Source organism: Cyanistes caeruleus, chromosome 2, assembly GCF_971803275.1.
Source record: "Cyanistes caeruleus chromosome 2, bCyaCae1.hap1.1, whole genome shotgun sequence".
NCBI lineage: Eukaryota > Metazoa > Chordata > Aves > Passeriformes > Paridae > Cyanistes > Cyanistes caeruleus.
In genome coordinates, this window is record NC_141702.1 from 108,420,346 (window position 1) to 108,427,850 (window position 7,505).

The following is a 7,505-nucleotide window of genomic DNA, read 5'->3' on the forward strand; positions in this document are numbered from 1 at the left end:
CAGTGGCTTGAATAAATAAAAACACAGAAACCTCCAATGTAGTGAAGGGGTCAGTGTAAAAACACATTTTGGGAGAAGATCAGAAGAACTGGCATCTCTCAAATTATATGTCTTGCAGTATTTGGTTGTTTGAAGTGATGCCCCCTTAAAATTCTGATTTTATTATAAAATATAAAGTTTTAGCCTTCATGGTTGCAGAACAAAGCTTGAAAATGTGATCCAAATATAGCCAAAGGACTTCTTAAAAACCCAGACAAAATAAAAAGAGTTCTAATCTCTTAAAAACAGTCTCATGATTCCTGAGCTACTCTCAAAATGCTGTGAGGGCTTAACAAAATTTATAACACCTCACTTGTTTCAACACTGTTGTCAGGCATAAAATCCAGAGCACGGCAAAAATATAATTTAAAACCTGTGAGAATTAAGAAATCAAGGAACATCTTCTGGAACTGCATCCTTTAACTTTGTTCATTACGCCATCACAACCAAGTCAACAAAAAAAACCACAAAAAAACACAAAAAAAGGGAAAAATGAACCCAGGGAGACAACATACAATTTTAAAGGCAGGTCAGTGCTCGAGGCCAGCTGAGGGCATGGGCACAGGAGCAGGTCAGAAAAGGGAAAGCTCCTGGAGGAGAGACATGGGTGTTGGCACATGGCAGAACCCAGTGCAAGACCTGCAGGACAGAGCCTTCTGTAACTGTGGAAGGAATAAAAGGTGGGAAGCAAGCCGACATGGAATGGAACAGCAAAGGGAAACAGGAGTCCAGCTAGGAGAAAATAAACAGAAAATTGAATAGCAGCAAGGTGAAAAAAAAAAAAAAAAAAAAGAAATTAAAAAAAAATAGAAAAAGCATCTCTAACTGAATCAGATGGGGAACTTTCACTTTTCACAGGCTCCTGATCATATAATTAGAAGACTATGTATTGACCATAATGGATTTTCCATAAATGCTAAGTGTCTCTGCAGAAGCTCTGTTGTTTCCAGCACACATATATCAAAGTGTGTCTCTCTGAGTTCAGATTTCTCAGATGATTTCTGGATAATTAACGACATGCACTGCCACAGAGAGGAAAAGAATTTCCTTCTATTTTCCAGTATAAGGAAGCACTGAGCAACAGGCCAGCTGTGGACAGACTTAAGCCACGTTAAACTGTGCCAGGCATACCAAGCTGTTCAGAATGCACAAATAAACTGACATGGTTATTAGAAATGAAGTTCTTGCACACACGCACAAACCCTTGGACCACAGGATGTAGTAAACAGCTATTTTAAAATATTCATGTGACCCTATCCCACCTTACAAAATCAGATTGCTGCCAAAGGACAGACTGTGACCAAAGCTACCCCTCCTTCCCCAGACCTGACCTATAAATGGCACTGTTTAAAGTAACCACAGGCACTACGGCTCCTAATCTACCTTTAAGATGAAAGAACTTCAGCAAACACCTTCAGTCTGAAAGAAAACATCCTATAAAGGTTTTGCTGCTGACCTGCAGCTGAAGAGCAGCTGAAGCACAGCCAGGATTGCTCATAGCAATAGGTACCATGGCTCACCTGGCAGCAGTGAGGCAGGGAGATGTGTGTACTGGAAGAGAACAGGATTTTTTGTGCTCATTAAGAGTTAACACTGCTGACACCAACAAAAAGGCAAATAGCATTTGCTGTCGTGGCTGTCAGCCACCGTGCAGATCTTGTCACAGATGCAAGTCAATGACAGTATTCTGCCACTGCTTCAGACCAGAAAAGGAGACATCTAGGTCTCATATTTCAGTATGTGTTTCATTGGAAGGGAGGACAAGTGGGACACACTGGGAAGTGCTGACTCAAACACTAGCTATCAGTGTCTTGCAGTGCCCACATTTGCTCGAGTGGAGATTCTGGGGCCCCTTGTAGGTTGCAGGCCAGTTGACAGCACTATCAGTGGTCTAGGAACGCTAACCAAGCTTCTCCTCTCTCTCTCTTTTTTTCAGTTTTTTTAACACATGCAAAACTTTCACCCTTGAGCCTTCAGTCAGTGAGCAGTGGAAGGAAGAGACAGACGTAGTTTCTAGGTAACAGTGCTATTGAAATCCACCCCAGTGCTGGGGTTGACCCATTTGGAAGCTGGCCAGAGGAGCAGAAATGAACAGAGGCGAGAAGCTGCTGGTGCATGGGGCTGTCACCTGCTGCTGTCACCCCCTGTACCACTCCTCTCCACTCCTTCCTCTGGGTCCAATGGGTCCAAATCCTGCTGCTGGTTCACCAACAGGCAAGGTCTGGCTTAGGAAGCCTGAGGAGAGGGGTTGTTCAGCAAAGGCCAAATGCTAAGCTTGGTATTAGTTACAGTTATTCTGGCTATGCATTTCTCCCCGGGTTCTGCCTCGTGTTGAGTCTCCCCTGTTCTGCAGGAGGAAGGACACCACCCCCCTCAAAAAAAGGAAGGGAGCAAGTGAAGCCATAGCTCACTGTGCACAGCTTTTGACATTTGCTGTCTTAATGCAACTAACTTCAAAGTAAAAACTCTTTAAAGATGAAAAATGACATTCATACAGTCTGCAGGAAAAAGCATTGTAAAGTACCATGGGTACAAAATTGATAAACTCTGTGGTGGCTCATAACCCTCGAGGAGCTGATCATCTGATCATGGTAAGGTTCTCCCCATATTTATAGTGTCAGAAATTACACACCTCCCCAGCATATTTTCTACAGAATAAGATATGGCTGTAATTGCCACATGTACGAGATGTGACTGTAAATAAGAGGGACTGAAGGCTAAGACACTCCAAAGAGAGCACAAAGTCACACTTCTAAGAGGTTCTCCCCCCACACACAAGCAGAACAAGATATTGAAGTGTGGGAAAACAGGAGATTTGGGTTGCTTCTAACCACTGAAGTAAAAAATGTCCATTTATTTTCTGGGGGAGCAAGATCAGACATGTTGATATGGTGGCTGCATTATCAGCTGTTGATCAGCAACATCTTTCTCTAACACAAGGTGCACACAAAATTAGGGCAATGTTAAGACCATTTGTTCTAAGTGCTGAACTAATCAACTTCAACCAGAGTGCTTATGTCTGAAAAAAAGCTACTGAACTCCCTCAATTCTGTATCTCAGAACACAAAACATCATCAGGAGCATTAAAGCTAGTAAGTAAAAGTATCATTTATATCCTGATATTAATATGTAATATTGGCACTTTCAGATAAAACCACTAGCATTTGTATATATAAAATCACACAGTTTCATAATTTTGAGCTCAGGTGTTTCTCAGGTATTTCTCAATATGAAAAATTGACTGGAAACTGGTTTTCCTTCTGCATTTATTGATGACAGAACTGCACAAAGGTGATTCTAAGTTGTATTAATAGCATAGGTTGTTGAAAGCTACTTATCTCCAAAGCCCCTAATGAACAATTTGCTGCTGTGCTTAGACTTACCCTTGATGGATTTTTTTTTAAAGTAATATGCTTTAAGAAAACCACACAAGAAGTCAGACCCCAAGCTATCACTGTACATAGCTGTGCTGGAGGAAATGAGGAAGAGGCAAAATATAGCAGCTGTAAATTTGTTTCTGTGACCTTACGGTACAAAATTGTTTCACTTTAATCGAAAATAGCAATACATAAAATCACAGAATCATAGTCCAACTCCTGGCCCTGCACAGGGCAACCCCAAGAATCACATCATGTGCCACACAATGGAAACTGAAGGAAAGAATCATTATGAGGAAGATGAACTAGAATAACCTATGGAGAAATAAAAAAAACACCAAACTTTCATCTATATAAAGTGGTTTTTAGAATGAGGCTCTGTAAGTCAGACATCCTTGTGTTAAGTCTCATACAAGGGAATGCATTGACTTTTTGCTTTGCCTTTCATGATTTCTACCTACTATTTACTGAAACAGATGGAGAAGATTGCAAGCTGATCTATAAAGACTCTCCACCCCATGCCTCCCTCTTTCAGAGGTACAAGAGGAGAAAATAGGAAAAACTTCCCAGGCATCCAAGATGCATTAAGTGGGACATATCTTAATTCAAATCAACAACATTCTTGGCGAGGGCAGGAAGGTAATGGCGGATTTTGGAGGCTGTGATCCTTCACGTGCATGGGCTGATTTGAGATGTTGGTATTTTCAGTACATTCAGAAGGAAACACAACTGTTCTCATTACAAAGCCCTCTCTGCCATTGCTTTTTCCACCCAGCCATGACAAGGCTCCAGCAGAAGCTGCATGGAGGTTAGGTAAGCATTAGGTAAGCACACCCTCTTTCTCTGTGGCTGCCCAGTACTTGCTTTAAAAGTAACCAAATCTGTTCTCACTTACTTTTTGGAGTAGGGAAAACAATCAAAAGGAAACATGGGAATGGCTGGTCACATTTCTGTAGCTCCAGCCCCTGAAATCCAGAGGCCTCCACACACAGCAAGTTATAAAAGAGGGTCAGTCAGCTGATATAAATCTGCTCAGCTGCACTGGAAGGGAGAGGTTTTAAGCCATTGTGCAGCAGCTGATGCTCTGGCAGGACAGGGTAGGTGATGTTGAGGAGGTGGTGTTCATTTGTCTTCTATGAGATTTGGAGTCTGTTTCCATGTGTAATGCCACTTTGGATCATTAATTCTTTCGTCATAAGGCAAAATAGAAGAGGGAAGAGTAAAAGTAGGGGACAGATTAACTCAAAGTTTCCCAAAGGCTCATTTTTTGACAGGCTGGAAATCAGATTCACATCAGTTCCTGCAATTTTCAGAAAGTCTTAAGCAGATTTGCAAAATTCCTGCAGCACTCACTCATTCTAATTTTTCCATAATTCAGAGTAGGGATCTAAATCAATTGGAAATAAATTCACCTAATGCAAAACAAAATTTTGTGTTGTGTCTTGAAATTGCAAGAAGTCTAGGAATTTTTGTTTTGTGGATTTAAAGCTGCTGACACTTCTGAAAATCTCCATTTGGAAAGTCTCTCAGCTATGCCTATAGCTAGTCTTATACAAACAGGAAAAAAAAAAAAGAAAAGGGGATTTTAAAACAGTCCATCCTCTTCATCAAGATCCAAATCTGCTGGTGTGGAAACAAAAAGAAAGAAACCTTAACCTTGCAAAGGAGCCGATGGGCGCTACAGGAATGGGAGAAGATGAGATGAGAGAAGATGTGAGGATTGCACACAGAATAAAGGACAGACTCCCAGTGTGTGCCTGCGTTTTCCTCGCCGCTCGAAAGCCATTGGCCGAGGTGCACAGCCATGCTTTTGAATTGCAAAACCCCTGCAACCATTTCGGCAGTTTTCCCGCTGTGAAAGGATGGGCAGGAGTGTCTAGACACTGCGAGGCCGAGGCCATTGATGCCAGTGGGATCCATCCCCACGGAGCTGTGCGCTCCGGCTGTGCAGCTGTGCAGCGCCAGGCCCACCCAATGCTCCTGCCCAAAACAAAGCACAGCTTTCATATCGTGATGAGAACTCTGCTCCTGAGCGGAGTCACCTCTTCTGGTCCCCAGCACAACGCAGCGCATCTTTCTCCAAAAGCATCTCAAGGAGTGTATTCAGAAACGTGCGGAAAACAAGTAATTAAGCGACCTTTAATTGCGTCCCGCTTTGCGTGTGTAGGGGCATATGAAGCAGGGGAGATATTCTGCTTGTGAGCACCGTGAGGGAAAGAAACAACGTGGTCCCCAAACATGATTTTGCTGAGAAGAGCTGGGGTTGGGGTACCTCTCTTTCCTGTCTCCCAGCCTGAATTACCGCAGTGGTGGAGGAGCAGGAGTGGGTGTGCCTGGCATCCTCTTGGCTGGGCCTTGCTAAGAGGGGCTGAAGAACCAGAAGGGTTCAGGGAACCAGAAGGGTTCAGGGAGCAGCAAAAGTGCAACACACAATAGTGGCATTTCTGATAACTCAGCAGGTGCCAGCTTCCAGTGATTTTTCATTGAAAGGAATAGATGAAATTAAGAATTAAAAGGAGGAGGGCTTAGCTTAGCCAAGCTATATGGAACAACTGTTTAATTTGGCTTCCTCAGGTGGTTCTGATCAGGTAATGTTTCTTTGGTTAACTTGAAGCACAACGCCAAAGAAAATTTGCATTTGATTTACAGCCAAGAGAGAAGTGAAACCATTCAAGAAGAAAAGCCAGTAAAGAAAAAATATAGGGAAAGCAATAAGACTCCTGCATTTGAGCAAATACTTGAAGATCACAGAATATTTATTAGCAGAATTCAGACAGCATTTCACGGATTTCAGGCCCCAAGAGCAAGCATTTGCTATTTTTCAAGGGGGTTTATACTTGTGACTTGGAAAGTCCTCCAATACAGATCTCCAGCTCCAGCTGTTAGTTTATTGACTTCAAGTGAGCGTAGAGACAAAGGTTTGAATGAAGTGTGGCTGGTTTCTGTTAAAGGCTGCCATTATGAGCTGTACAGAGTTTATTCAGTTCTACCATTACCATTGTTGAATCTCTCCCTTCAAAAAAGGAGAAAATCTTTTCCACTGTGACTATACATTAATCAAGAAGCCTAAATTCTGCTCACCATTGATGAATGCCTGCTCTCAGCTGCATTCTTGCACGGTGACCTGCATAAACCCCATTGACACATCAGCTGGGAAATGACTGTCCCCATTGTAACCCTGCACGTGTAGGCACTGTGCCCCAATTTAGCATAAAGGTGCTGGACTGCAGGTGACATCCTTCAGCAGCTGCTGGCCAAATGTCCCACACTTTCAATGAGAAAATATGACTCAGACTTAGGGAATCAATGTTCTAAAGATTTGTTCCTGTAATCTTCACTGATGGAGTGCAGGAGCCTCGTCTGCCACCAAATGAAGTTGGTGCTGCTGCCTACAGCAGGAGTGGGGCTGCACCAGCTCTTGCTGGTACAGCAATAAGCTGTGATACATCAAGATTACAAAGAAAACAAAGATTAGCTGTTTCAACTTATTCCTACTGCTTTACATATACAGTAAGATATGATTTGCTCTGTAGAGGGTAATTCCCCTGAAGGACACCACGTTTAAATGGCAAATTAATTTGCTGCTTACATTCACTGGCTCTTCCAGCTGGCTTAATTCTCATCAGCCACCATAATTTATTAACAGTGAGGTGAGAAAAGACATGAATCAGCTTAATGTGCTATAAGTAGGGCATTGTCATGGCAACAAGATGCGGACTGTTTTCTACTATTTATGTATGGTTTGTTTTGTGCTCAACCTTGAGACACCGCTTGGAACTACTAGAATTAGAAACATCCTTTTTTTTTTCCAAGTTCTTTTTTTCTATTTGGTGTTTTTTTCATAAATGATTAAAATAAGCATGTGAAAGGCTCTGGAGCATCTCTCCAGGAAAAGAGCTATATTCTCTTCAATGAGTCTTCTAGAAACAGAAGCCTTAACCCTGATCTCCCAACCATTTTCTCACATTGTCACACAACTGAGTCCATGGATTAGCTCCCAGTTCATACCAGTCCAAGATTATGAACAGACTTTCCCTGTTCTATGCTCTATATTTAATTATTACCTGGGGGTAGAGAGAGAATTAGACA